Below are 14,426 nucleotides of genomic sequence, written 5' to 3'. Positions count from 1 at the left end.
CTTACTTTATACAAGCAATTTCCCTTCACTGGGAAATTCACTTCACTTCACATTCTGACGATTAAATGAACCTTAAGGTGCTTTTGGGGCTGGCGCAATTTTACTTCCTTTGTTTTTCTCATGCTTTATTTATGACCTGACAAGTGCTTGTAAAAGAAAAGCAAGGGCTCTCTCTCTGCACTTCACAATGCTTTAATTATTGGAGCAAAGCTTGAAACTTACTAGTGCACTTTTCTAAGATTTAGCTACAGTACCGTAAAAAGCAATATAAACTGAAATATTGGTATCTGAAATGCTGGTGTTTTCTCTTCCTAATCATGTTGTTATAAAGACGTATCAACAGTGACAAAGGGCTGTGGCTGTCTCCACAAATCTGGATGAAGGGCTCAGTTTTCTTAGTGCACATGTTAACCATGAGCATATTTATTTAAGCTTTCTACGTATATTTTTTTTAAAAGGGCTGGTCATATTAGTTGCACCACAAGCTCCCTCAGAGATTCAGTTTCAATTTTATAATTTCTTTTCTAAATTAGACAATGCAACAGTGAATTTAAAATGGTCTGACACTTGTGTGCACCACTATTATCTGTTAATGATCTTGCCCCCATCTCAAAGGACTGTACATACGCTGCTGATAAGCTAAAAATTTCCTTTTAAAGAAGGCTTAAACTTTATAAAAGATAACTGTCTTCTGTCAAAATGAGATGTGAACAGATTTAGAAAGCAGTGGTATTACAGTCAAGAGAAGTCAAAAGTTAGCCTGAACGCTTATATCTTGACACTTTGGCTTTCAGGTAGCCAGAACTGGAATCGTTGGCTTACCAGCTTCCGTTTTCCAACTGTAGAGTAGGTGTGCTATAAGCTGCCAGAAGGGAAAAAGTTGGGGTTCATAATGTACATTGACATTGGTACTGGTAGTATGTTCTGCAGAAAAAATACCAAAATCATACACCAAGAGATTAAAAAGTGCTTTTAGACATCTAAGTCCTTACCCGTGTTGCAGTGAAACGACTGCTAATCTTTTGAGCATCCCCAATCTACAGCCACAATGCAGTTTGTCACAGTAGACCCAGTCTGGGCACGTGCAAGACCAGGCTGGCCTTCAGGAGCCTCCCAGTGCCAAGCCTAGCTCTCACACAGACTGCCCAGGCTTTGGGCACAGGGGCTTTGAGACGGCAGCTGAGCTCTCTTGAATCACATCAGGGTGGTGGAGGACATGGCTAGGGTCAGCAGAGAGCTCGCATTGCCCAGGCAAGCAGAGAGAACATCTGGCTACAACACAGCTGGGCGGCAGCCAGCTCCTCCTGAGTAGCATCAACTCACCCTTCTCAGTAAGTTAAGCTCACGTAAAGAGCAGGGAATGGGAGCAGCTCAGCCAGAAACACGTGAGAGAAGGGAGAGAAGGCCAGTAACTTTTGCAGACACGAGGGTACGGCAAACTTCTCCTACTGTACCCTCTCCAGACACTACAGAACCGCTTTGCTGGTGCCTTAATTCTCCACTGGAGCGCATGCTTAACCTTCAAAGGAAGGAGCGCTCAGCAGCACCCGTAGGCACCCTTGTGGGAACTGAAACTGCAGAGCACGCACAGCCCTCGGTAACTGTGGTTCATATTCTGGCTGCGGTGGTGAGCGTGCACGTGTGGCAGTCGTTGCTTCCAATATTTCACCGCCGCCGTTACCCATGCAGCAGGCAAAACGCATTGCAAAGAGAGAGACTCACTTCAACCACCAGGCAGAAGTTGATACAATTTATTCACAAATATTATAGGAATTTTAAGAAGATTAATCAGGGGGTGCTAAGTTACATTCAGTGATGCTTCAGTCTCACCCGATGTTATTGCAATGGCTTCGAGGCAGGCACAGGTATCATGGCACAGCTAGCAAGATGGGAACGTCTTTAACATGCAGCCACTGTAAAAAATATGTCACCGTACATGCCTGGGTGTATGTGTCCGCACAGGTAAACCCTTTTGGCACTGGACAGAGGAGACTAAAAGGCAGGAGGCAGGTTTGCGTGCAGCAGCTTCTTCTTTCTCCCTTGTATTATCACAGAGATCTAGATTTATTGCTTCTGTTTCTAAAGAAATAAAAACCCTACCATTTTTGCATCTAGTCCTTATTATGTTTACAGACATTTAAGTTGCTTAATGTGCTGTTCTGCTGTATTTTAGAATATTAATCATTTCTCTTTTCTCGTTTCCCAGTCATCTGCAAAATCCTCTACTTTCACTATTTATTCAGATGTGTTAAATGTTTTCAGTACTTAAGCACTGCAGTGTGGTAAAAGTTTGGGGTTTTTTTTACTGACAACTTAACCAACTGATACTTTCCAGGGCGATACCTGAATCTCCACAGGTTTTCTAAATACTCTGTCTCAAAATGCTCACAAATACGACATACGACGTCAAAACTTCCAGCTCCTCTTTAACGAAATGGCTCTACCTGACCACTTGGGTTTAATGTGCTCTGGTCCGTGTTCTTTAGGAGAGGTGCGCACAAATAAGCTGGAATTTTATCCTGAAAAAGTACCAGAGGAAAACGTCTTTGGTAACCCTTCTTTTACCTGTTTTTTAACGCGCTCAGCCCGGAGGTAGTTGGAGCCTTTCCTGCGGACGGGCGGACGCGTGCAGCAGCAGCTCAGGCCGGTGCAGCGCCGGGGCCACCGACGCCCTGCGGGAGGGGGGGACCCGGCCACCCCGGTTTTAGCTAACGCTGCGGAACGGCGCGGGGACCCAGCTACACCGCCAGCCTGGCTCCTCCTGCAAGGAATTTACGGGACTGCTGAGCACCACCCTTCCCCCCCTTCCCGTGAGCCATTTCTAGCACATTCTCTGTCCTGACTGCAAAGTTAAATACGAATCGTTGCTTGTGGCTGCTAATTTGTATGAAGGCTTTAGTAATGTGCCCGGAAGACTCGAGAAGGCTGGCCAAATACGAGCTAGTTTTTTAAGTACTTTTGTAGTCAATGCTCAGTATTTTACTTCTGGTTCTATGTTTTCTGCATGCTGACACTGACACAATTTACTTTCCTCAAGCACGGGGAATGAGAGTCCTGTATTAAATGCCGAGAAACCTATGGGCTCGTATGCCTAATGCCATGGCATACAAGGGGTTTTTTAATGTGGCTTCATGTCGGAGGAGGACAAACAATACCTGGAATTATATGAAATTAGATCAATTTAGCAAATGAAAAACAATAACTGATTCAGCAATGACAGTTCCACCAAACTTTATCTTGTAATGGATTTATTATGGCTTAATGCTTTGGCTTCTGTGCCTGCAAAAGTTTCATCTTTATTTTGTGCCTTAAAACACCTCTACTGAAGCTGTAGTCTGAGAGCTGCACGGGACAGAGCTTTCTGTAAATTTTTTCTGCCTCACCTTGAGAAGGTGGCAAAAATAGTGTAGGCTTCACTCCTTTCACCTGGTTTTGAGCTCCACCTTGTTCGTTAAGGCCCTCAGCATCTGGCACCAAATAAAAATTGGACTAATATATGATAACATCACTATCACAAAATGGAGTTGGTAGATACAAAGCTCTATTCAGGACCATGGCAAAGTACTCTAAGCACTCAATCTGCTATGAGCACACAAGATTGTATTTAAAATAGAAAATAAATGTAACTGGGATCAGGCTGAGGGAAAATCTCTATCTCGTCCAGCAATTTTCCTGAATGAGATAGATTGCAATATATTTTTCACATTTGCACCACAAGAGAAGGGAGGGAACGAATTCTAGGCTATTTCATCTGAGGGAGTGGAAATTCACTGTGTACGCTCGGATGAATATTTTTTACTCTCAAATTCTTTACAGAATAATAGCATTGTAGCCAGAACTATAAGAGCAGTAGCTGTAACAGTTCCTGAATAAATGAGGCCAGTCAGGCTGGAGGTGATTGTACTGCCTTGTCAAACTGGTTGGGGAGGAGGGTGGAGCGTAGCAGAGGGCACCAGAGAACGGACATCTCGAGTGGAAAAGGGCCGTGTATCGGTGAGCTGTGGAGTCATACTTGAGAGATTTAATGCAAGTGGGAGCTGTAAGTTATTTAGAATTAGAAAATTACCTTCATCTTCTGCACAACGGGTTCTCCATGAGGAGTGTTTTTTGGTTGGATGCTGGTAGTCTTTCTGGCCCGCTCTCACTATAAATTACTGTTCAGGAATTGTTGGCTTGGTCATAGAGCAGTACGGGCTTGTTTTTTCCAAAGACCACACGATAACTGGAATCACGTACTAGCTTCAGTTTTCTTACTTCTGGCTATAACATAACATTTTGATACAACAATTAATGTGGATACCTACTATTCACATCTTGCAACAAACAGAGCAGCACATATCACTTCTGAACTGTCTTGTGTAAGTAATGCACAACGGGGAGGTGCCAGCTTCTGTGGTTTTTGTTGCAACTCATTTTATAACAGATTTTCCTTCTCAAGATTTGAGTTGCAGGAATAGAGCGATTGCAATAGAACAGAACTTTTCTAAATTAAAAATAAAATAAGCCCTACGGCTTGCAAAGCACTTGGAAAATGTGAGTCAGGTCCACCCTCAAGCTCAGAAACCAGAAAGCAAATAAAAGAACCTAACAATGTTGCCCAAAATAAATAACCACAGTGTGGGGGCACCTGACTGGGGGATGTGTGGGGGAGAAGTTCTTAATTTTTTTTAATCCTCAAGCTTGGCACATCTGCCACAAACTAAATAAACAAATTGTTACTGGAGTCAGGAAAGGACAAGCTAATGTAAAACAGGCTGAAACATAAATTAGTAGTCATAGTAATCTGTCACAGGTGAGTGCTTCTCAGAGAAGTGACTTGAAATGCCAAACCAACCTTCTACTGAAATCCTGGGAGTGTGGGTTTTTAACTTTATTTTAATCTAAGATTTAGCGACGGCTACTATGAAAAATGCACATAGAGAAATAAACACTGCAAACTGTTGTAAAATTTATGAGTAAACTTCCTTCTGTGGCTACTCTGCCATCATAGTGCCTGTGTAGCCATGTGCAGTACTCAGCAGTCACAGCTAGTCAGGACTCTCTAAATCAGAAGCTCTGAAAACTTTATGCATTGCTTTTTCTTTTTAAATTCCAAGGTTTTATGAAATACAATTTATTTTTTTTTCTTTGCAACCATTAGAATTATCAATGGAAAACAAAATAAAAGGTGGAATTCCTGCATAATCTTAACTCCAACAATGGAGTTTATGGGAAAAAAAAAAGCACCCATGGTGCAAAACTAAGGATAAAACAATTATAGCTGGTAACAAGTAAATGTGCTCATCTTCTCAATGCTTTCATACTCACAGCAACTGTTAAAGCCAACATTGCCAACACTTGTCAGGAAATGTCATATAATTTCTTTCTAGTTGTTCCTTGGGTTAGCGCTGGCTTGGGACATTTCAATCTCAAGATGGTACATTAGGCTAAAGATAATGATCATGAGAACACCGACGAAACTGTTCCATAAATGTCAGAATTACTGGCCCAGATTGGTAGATATTTAACACTCCCAACTTTGACCAAACGAGTACGACCTAATCGAGCACACACACAAATATGTGCTCGGAAAAGAACTGAATGGGGGCTATTTCTGGAGTGCTTGAGGAGCATTATGACACTATGTTTGTTCTTGCAGTTCAGCCAACCTTTATTGTCATCTCACGTTTCTCACTTCAGATTACAATTGTCTAAAAAATGAGTTCTGTCTGAAGTGCTGTTAAATTTGGAAAACAATGTGATGGATTGTCCCTGGCTGGATGCCAGGTGCCCACCAAAGCCGCTCTATCACTCCCCTCCTCAGCTGGGCAGGGGAGAGAAAATATAACGAAAGGTTTGTGGGTTGAGATAAGGACAGGGAGATCACTCAGCATTTACTGTCATGGGCAAAACAGACTCGACCTGGGGAAATTAGTTTAATTTATTGTCAATCAAATCAGAGTAGGATAATGAGAAATTAAAACTAAATCTTTAAACGCCTCCCCCCCACCCCTCCCTTCTTCCCAGGCTTAATTTCACTCCCGATTTCTCTCCCTCCTCCCCCACAGCAGCACAGGGGGATGGGAATGGGGGTTGTGGTCAGTGCATCACTTCTTGTCTCTGCCGCTCCTTCCTCCTCAGGGCGAGGACTCCTCACACTCCTCCCCTGCTCCAACATGGAATCCTTCTCACGGGACACAGTCCTCCAAACTTCTCCAATGTGATTCCTTCCCACGGGCTGCAGTTCTTCATGAACTGCTCCAGCGTGGGTCTCTCCCACGGGGTGCAGTCCTTCAGGATCAGACTGCTCCAGCGTGGATCCCCCACAGGATCACCAGTCCTGCCAGCAAACCTGCTCCAGCGTGGGCTCCTCTCTCCACAGCTCCACAGGTCCTGGCAAGAGCCTGCTCCAGTGTGGGATTCCCATGGGATCACAGCCTCCTTGGGGCATCTACCTGCTCTGGCGTGGGGTCTCCATGGGCTGCAGGTGGAGATCTGCTCCTCCCCGGGCTGCAGGGCACAGCCTGCCTCACCATGGTCTTCACCATGGGCTGCAGGGAATCTCTGCTCCGGCACCTGGAGCACCTCCTGCCCCTCCTGCCTCACTGACCCTGGGGTCTGCAGAGCTGTTTCTCTCCTTCTCACTCCTCTCTCCAGCTGCAATTGGTACTGTTGCAGGGTTTTTTTTCCCCTTCTTAAATATGTTACCACAGAGGCTCTACCACCGTCGCTGGTCAGCCATGGCCAGCAGTGGGTCCGTCTAGGAGCTGACTGGCATTGGCTCCACTGGACATAGGGGAAGCTTCTGGCAGCTTCTCACAGAAGCTACTCCTGCAGCCACCCACCCCCCACCCCTTCCCCTGCTACAAAAATCTTGTCATGCAATCCAAAACAGTCCTTATTTCATGAGAATTACAGTCTGCTCAGGCTCACAAGGATTTGATCAGAACTCAATGAACAGTGCAAGTTTAGATTTCTTTTTTTAGGTGTAAAGCTGAAAGGTACTAGAGGCTTTATTGAATCTTTGCGATATGGACTGTTTGGGTATAACAACAAAGCAGGTTTATTTGATGGCTGAACAGTCTTAACGAAGCTAAACAGCTTAGACAGCAAATCTTTATTTAGTTTTAATTGCAGAAGAATCTAATTAACAGTGGTATATTAAAGACTTTGGAGTCTCTGATCTCTTCAAAAATCACCAATACTGCCAAAACTACAAACTCATAAAAACCATGAGACTGATTTACATTGTGAGATTTTTGCACTGAAGTCATGTATGCAATTTCTTCCGAAGGAAAATAATAGTTGTCATTAAAAACCAACAAAAACACAAAAGTGATTTAAAGGGCCAAATCTGGGAGAAAGCATGAAATATTGAAAGAACTGGTGATGAACAGACTTGCCTAGTGTAAGCAGCAGGCTACTTAAGTATCAGTTAGATACTGCAAAGTTTCAGAGATTTTCATGCTATCATAAGGAGGAATCTAGGAAACATATTTATATTTTAACTACAGAGCTATGATGGCAAACCCGTGCCCCTAGCATGGGTGGGTACAGCCCTACTCTGCCTGGCTGCCAAATGATGGGGTGGGCCTGTAGCACAGGGCTCCAGGTAACATGAGCCTGTAGCTTATTTCTCACGTTTCTCTGCAGCAGCACAGGCGCTCTTTGGTTTACTTGATCTGATGTGTAGGCAGGAAAAAAAAAAGAAGTTGCAATACTCCACTGAAAAGAAGAGAAGCAAGAGCTAAGGCCACCTACAATAATGATTTTATGTCTCTCCTCCCTTTGAAATCCTTGGCGGCTGCATTACTTTCATAAGGAGAAAGTTCAGGTTTAGAAGTAAAGACACAAAAAATGCATGTGACTTTTTTTTTTTCCCTTTTGTTTAACATCTTTTCCTTCCTACTCCTCCATTGTAGATGACTAATTTCCCCTTCGGTCCTCAGGGGGACTGTCAGTACAGCACAGCCCCCAGCTGTTTCAGGAATGGCTCTTCATGTTGCTAGGAGAAACCTGCCCGGATGCAGAACGTGCGACCCACGTGCACTCTCCATACTGTGTCTTTCTTAGATGCAGCTACTGACCAATGTAGAATGTGGAAATAAGGCCTACAGCTTCCTTTTTGCAGGTAAAATGGTACCAGAACAGGATGAAGACCTGTTACTTCTCTTCTGTTCCATAAGCTCTTTAGGTCTGGAGAGGACATCTGACCATGACTGTTGTACCAGCAAGAGAAAGCCTGCACTTACCTGCATGACTTCCCTCTGCTCTTGCAAACGGCAGCATCGGCTCAGGTTCCACCACCTGGCTCTTGGGCACGGACATCCCCTCCAAGGAATGCCACAGCCACACAAGGAGAAAATATAATGCTCAAATCAGTAACACACGAACATTCAATAGAATTCAGGCAAAGTCAACAGTTGCTTCATATTTGACCCCAACAACTTTTTGGTGAGCAGTGCGATGCCGCTGTACGCTGATACTGCAGAAATGGAGAACTCAGAAGTACCTACAGGTTAATGAGACCACAAAAAATGCAAACTTAGTTTTTTTCCTTCTGCATGGAGTTCTGATGTTCTGATGTGTTTTCTAGAGCTTTTCTCTGATTTTTTTTTTTTTTTTTGACCCAGAGCAGCTGGGAGTATTAGCCTTCCAGAAAGAAGTTTTGCAAGGACAATCTATTTACATACACTATATTTCAGCCCAGAGCACACTTTACAGCCTACTTTGAAAACAAAGCTACTAGTTATGGTGCTATAATGTTATTACCCATGTTATAATAAGGATTTTGTGTCTTACCTGACTCCTATCTCACCACTCTATCAGATTGGTTGGCTTTTGCAAAGTCTGATTAAGCATTAACTTAAAACATAAATCCTAAGGAATTTTCCCAGTCACTTTGACATTTTCAAGTTTGCTGCCACGCATAAAACCCCCATTCTACAAAACCCTATGCTGTCACTTTAGTGAATGAATGTGAAAGACTCTTGGAGCCATGGTAAATACAGACTTCTACGTGGAGACGCTTAATTTATTCCAGCTGCAAAATTTCTCATCTATTGTTGTCCTGTAGTTTCCTAATCAAACCACCTGCTGTTTCAGATAAATAGGTAAAACTACTGTCTGCCTGTCTTAAGTTTAGGATCCAAAGAGGATGTAATAACAAGATGGTCATTTAATCTGTATTCTCCAAACAGATAACTAAATTCAATATTCAAATGAAAGACAAATGTTCAGTTGGACAAAGAAGCAGCTGAAGCAGCTTGGTAGACTGCATTCCTAGTGGGAAGAAAGTCCTCTGCCTTTTAAGTCTAGGCTGTTCTCACAGTTAGGAACACACCCTTAGGAAACAGCAAACAGATTCTCCCAAATACGGGGAACTGCACACAGTTTCCAAATATGGAATTCTCCATGGAGTCTTACACAAAGGAAATCATCTTCTTTTCCTACTGTAAGTCAAATGAATCATTTTCCCCCTAGAAGAGACTTAAGTATACTTTCCTACATGAACACATTCACTTCAGCACTCTGAAGTTCCTATGCTTTCAGTTTTGTTTTTGCAAAAGGATACAGAAACGATGTCTCAAGTTCCAGCAGGGAGACTTGTTTCTCTAGCTTCTTTATATTCTCTCCTCCAACTGATTTGGGAGAGCGTGTCTGTCTGCGGAGACAGAATGAAAAGCCTTTTATTTAAAATACAAACTATGTTTCTGAAGTCTATAGGGAGTATGTTCATGTGACAAATATTTGTTACTGCTCCCAGAACAAAGGGACCAAACCCAGCTGTGTATAAGTCGTTTAGGAAATTAAAACAAAAGCCTTAACAACTGTCTAATCTGCTTTTGCTCTTTTGGCCTTTTGCTGAGTAACAGGCTTTAGGAACCTCTTACAATCAAGGTCAAAGATCGCTACACTCGCACGGATTTAAAAAAGAGCCTTTGAGCCCGTGGCTGATGTGCCCTTGCCTTCCAGTTCCAGCAAAGCCACCTCTACCTTTATGTCACTTGCAATACCAGCTCGTGAGCTCCTGGACAGAACTGACAGTGTCAGTTATGGGCAAACCTACAGCTCCTGTCTGGAATTCTAATTTTTTTCTCCTGCACTAGTGCTTTGTATCAAGTTCTTACTTGCAACTTTCTAAGAGCTGTTTTAGCCCACAGGCAGACCTCTCAATTGCTGTTGCAGGATCTCCCAATAAAATCAGGATCTAATTGTTAGTGATTTTTTTCTCTCCGAGTAGTTGGTGAGCAATCAGATTTAGTGGGGACATGGCCTCTGACCAGCCTACACCCTAAATATCTTCCCTATACTGCTGTGGGCAGCAGCGGACGCTAGCTGCTCCAGCCAATTTGGTCCCTGGAAAGTGCCAGCAGGCCTCTCAGTGATGCTCCCCCAGAGCCAGCTTCAAGAACAAATACAGCGTTAGACCCTATAAAGAAGGCAACACGGCTGGAATTTCCAGGCATATCGTCTGACGCTCACTTTCCATCCCTAAGCTGAGGGCTAGGTCTCAGTTCAGAACAATGTTCTTCTGCTCCAGCAGAGACCGGAGTTCCTCAGACTTTTTTGCTGGTAACAACAGCACAATCAATAAATAATGTGAAAGGAATACTGGGAGGAGTGAAAAGGTTGTTTTGACTTTAAGGAAATAATGCCCTCATTCCCTAGTTTCCTCTTCTACTTGGAGAGAGGGGAAAGGTGGGGAGGCGTACGAGAGGGGTTTCACACATTTTCCATTTCACTTCCCTACGACATGATGGAGGGAGTTGCATTCCCCATCTGGCCTTAAATCCAGCACTGGGCAAACCCCACCCGAGCCACCGCTGCCCAGTTACACTCTACCACTCTGTCTCTGAGCTGTGTTCAGCCCTGGGAAGGCTCTCTCTTGCCAGGCATGTTCTTGCCTCCTCCTCCCACCCACCCACCCAAGTTTCCCTGGCAGATGTGTCTTAGCCTTGCTCCAGCCCTTAGGATGTCTCCACCTACCACTTCCTGCTATGAAAACCCTTTAGATTTATACCACATCTGCTGACTTGGATAACGAGACACCAAATGCTGAGCTGTATCACCCCTCAAAGGCACAGATGGGGGAAGGGACGCAGAAGTGACTTAATGTACCCTGGCAGCTCTTTTTCTGCTTGTATTCTAGGGGATCCACACACATCAAGAACCGAGTTTGTTTTAGCAGCCCTTGAATACCTTTAATTAATTCCAGCAGCCCCTATAGCACATAAGAGTCACCACAGTGAACGCTCCCTGTACAGTAGCTACTGTGTGGGAGTATTTATGACTGTCCTACACAGCTCTCGAGATGTGACAATTCTCCTATTGCAGTTGTGGTCCTTCATGATCCTTCAGCTGCAGTAACCTGGCCTTGATGTGATCCTGGGTAACCGTTTTGGGCCCTTTTGCCATTTCCTCCTGCATAGTGCGAGTACAAATAGGCAGCTCAAGTCTAGCCAGCTGTGGAAGGGCACAAAGGCTTTTAAGACAGAAAGGATTTGGGAGAAGGGGCAGGAGGGTGAGAGCTGCATGGCTGCGTGGGGATTCGGGTAGGAGCTGCAAGGGGCCTCAGTCCTTTGGGAGGAGATGTTTCACAGGAAGCTCAGCAAGAAAGAGGAGTCCGCTTCAGACTCCCTCTTGACATCTTTTTTTTGTGGGAAAGGGAGTGATTTAGTTCAATGCATCATTATCTAGGAGGTGGCTTGTTCTGTTTGCTCCATTCCAAGTTATTAAAAATGGAAATACCAAAAATTAAATCAATTTTCCAGAATCTCACTCCGTCAGTGACTGAAAAGAAACAAACATTTTTACACTTTATTTCTAGCAGTTATGTCATTTTATGTTGCAAAACTGTAACATTTGGGCTGAAAATGCTTCAGGGAGCTTGAAAGAAAACTATTTCCACTGGATCTTAAATCACAGAAACATTTCTATAACTATGAATTTATCACACTGTCCAAAAATGACCTTTGATGCTTTAAAATTTAGCTATTCTTTATTTACCTCATAACATTATAGCAGGAAAGGGTTCATAAATGTTGAGTATTATACCCCCCAAATACGTCAAAACAATGAATGTCAAGATTCCAAATGAGAAAAGCTGTAGTTTTATGACAGTAGGCAGCAGGGACAGAAGAGACACAGAGAGAGACAACGAGAGAAGGTCATTTATTAAAAGCTGAACATTATACAGAAGCAAATATATAACTACACTTTTAATAATGTAAGTCTCAGAAAATGTATGGTATGAATCCTTTTGAACCCCTCAGGACGTGTGTGTGGAATGCAATATGTGCTGGAGACCCAAAACAAAGAACGCACACGAATATTTAAAGGAATTAATTTAAAATACTATAGGATTCCTGCATGTAGGGTAAGTTATTCTGACTGCAATTTCAATTATGCCTGAGATGAATAAAAGCAAGATTTCTATATTCCCAGAATATAGGAATAGAGCTGTGAAATGAGTACATGATAAATTAGGCCTTTCTCTCCTTACTTTCACTGGCTTTCTTATATTAGGAAAACCTCAGTGTCAACCAAAAGCAAGGGTTTTTTTCCCCCACAAGAGACGAATGACTATAACATTTCCTATCCAACCCACATTTCTATCCCTCGTTTCCTGGACACTATTCGAGTGCCCACCATGCCAGCCTAATTCTCATGATAATAAAATTATGACCTGTTCAGTTTCTGAAAGACAAAACAGGATCCAAATCCAGGAAAGGGTTCACAGAAGTGAATCATTTAGAGACTTCCTCTAGTCCAGAGTTAGTTAAGATTGATCCTGAGCCTCAAAGATTTAGGTGTCTAACTTGTATTTAAAGGCACCTAATTACCCTTAAGAATCTGAGACTCAGTCCCTAGGGGTTAACTTGTGTCTCTCTCCTTAGCGTTTCCTACAGCTATTTCAGAGAGATCCCTGTTCAATTTGCTGACGCTAGGCATTTGAGAAGAGAAGAGGTCTCTTCTCTCAAATCTGTGGATGCTGTAAGGTATCAGAGCAGTTAAATGCTAAGGTACTTCAAAGGAACTGCTGGCATCTTTTAAAGCCCCAGTGTGAATTTAGCTTCTCGTTCCCACTGACTTGACTTCACAAACACCTGAAGCCCACCTACTGTCCCTTCTTCTTATGCTTTCCACCTTCTATATACTTAAATACAACAACTTCTTCCACGAGCCCTACATAACATGATGCCTTTCTCTAAGAAGCAGCAGGCATTTTATTCCCTCTCCTGCTTTGCAACATCCTTGCTTTGGAATGCATCCAGTAATCTCCTTAAGCACATGGAGTCACAAGTACTTAGCACAGAAGGGTATTACATAAATAATAATAATAATAAATATAATTAATAGCCCATAAATGGAATCTTAAGGGGCTTCTAATCTTCACACGTGCTTGGAAAGCAACTTTCCAAAACTATTTAATTTGGATGAGAGTTCTTAGCAGCAACATAATAAGCAAAATATCAAACAAGTTTGTACAATTACATAGCCAAGTGGGCTCCAGCACAAGGCAGTATGTGTATATAGTTCGGCTGTGGCAGAGCATTGCCCATTCCCAGATACCTGAAGTTGATTTTTAAACAAAGTTTACAGGGAATGTGTAGGTTGTGTTACTCTTCTGCACTACTCACTTGAAACTGGGTGCCAGGTTGGAGGAGTGAATCATTTTGGAAGCAGTGGATTTCTTTAAGTTTCTTGAAATAAGAAATTACATAATGTATGCAGTTACACACATGCTAGCAATACACTGTTGATGCCTACATTTAATGGTCTTGATTTTTTGAAATTAAATGATGTCATATATAATTTCAACAACCCTGATGCTTGTAAGAACATTTTGTTCCCCATTTTCATGGAAGATTTCAGTACCAAAATTGTGAGCAAAATGAGCAGTTAACACTGCCACTGGAGTTTCTGGTCTTACTTGTGACTGAGATGTTGCTTATGTATAAAAAAGGACACATAGCCTTGAATAACGATCTTTGCTTCAGAGCAATTTGACTACAACATCATCCTCCCACTGCTCAGCATTGTTCAGCAGTGGGACCTTCAAAGAGATGCTAATCACCGAGTTTTCCATTAAATACACTGTTTTAGTAAAAACTTGAATGGTTTAGAGCACAGTATTGGTCTGCAGTTGGAAAAGAGCTGTTCTGGAAACCATCGTTCCCAAAAGCGGCCAAGACACAGACCCTGTCCGTGATGTGGCACGTGGTAACACGTTGGCCGCTATTTTCCATTTCTGGTGCCTGACTCCACAGCGGGTCCTGGGAAGCCACCAGAGTGTTTTCTGTTGGGATGTGGAAATCTCCTGGGGAAACCCAGCCTCCCCTTGGAAAAAAGCAAGCTGCCATTGCCAGCCTACCCGCGGATGGGGAAAACTCCCAGTTAGGAAATTGGGGCACTGAGGTAGCCCTCAGGGCTTGCGCCCCTCT

General features: G+C 43.1%; 1 long non-coding RNA gene across 1 annotated transcript; it reads right to left on the bottom strand.

Annotated features, from left to right (window-relative positions):
- Positions 1-1,853: 1,853 nt before the first annotated feature.
- Positions 1,854-9,502, bottom strand: LOC116965313. Its single transcript, XR_004409280.2, has 3 exons — positions 8,232-9,502; positions 4,067-4,260; positions 1,854-2,519 (listed from the first exon to the last, which is right to left on the bottom strand). It is a non-coding gene; the product is annotated as an uncharacterized LOC116965313 (long non-coding RNA).
- Between the last annotated feature and the right edge of the window lie 4,924 nt (positions 9,503-14,426).

Source organism: Tyto alba, unplaced genomic scaffold (assembly GCF_018691265.1).
Source record: "Tyto alba isolate M040663 unplaced genomic scaffold, T.alba_DEE_v4.0 Super-Scaffold_9, whole genome shotgun sequence".
NCBI lineage: Eukaryota > Metazoa > Chordata > Aves > Strigiformes > Tytonidae > Tyto > Tyto alba.
This window is presented reverse-complemented; position numbering and strand designations above follow the sequence as displayed.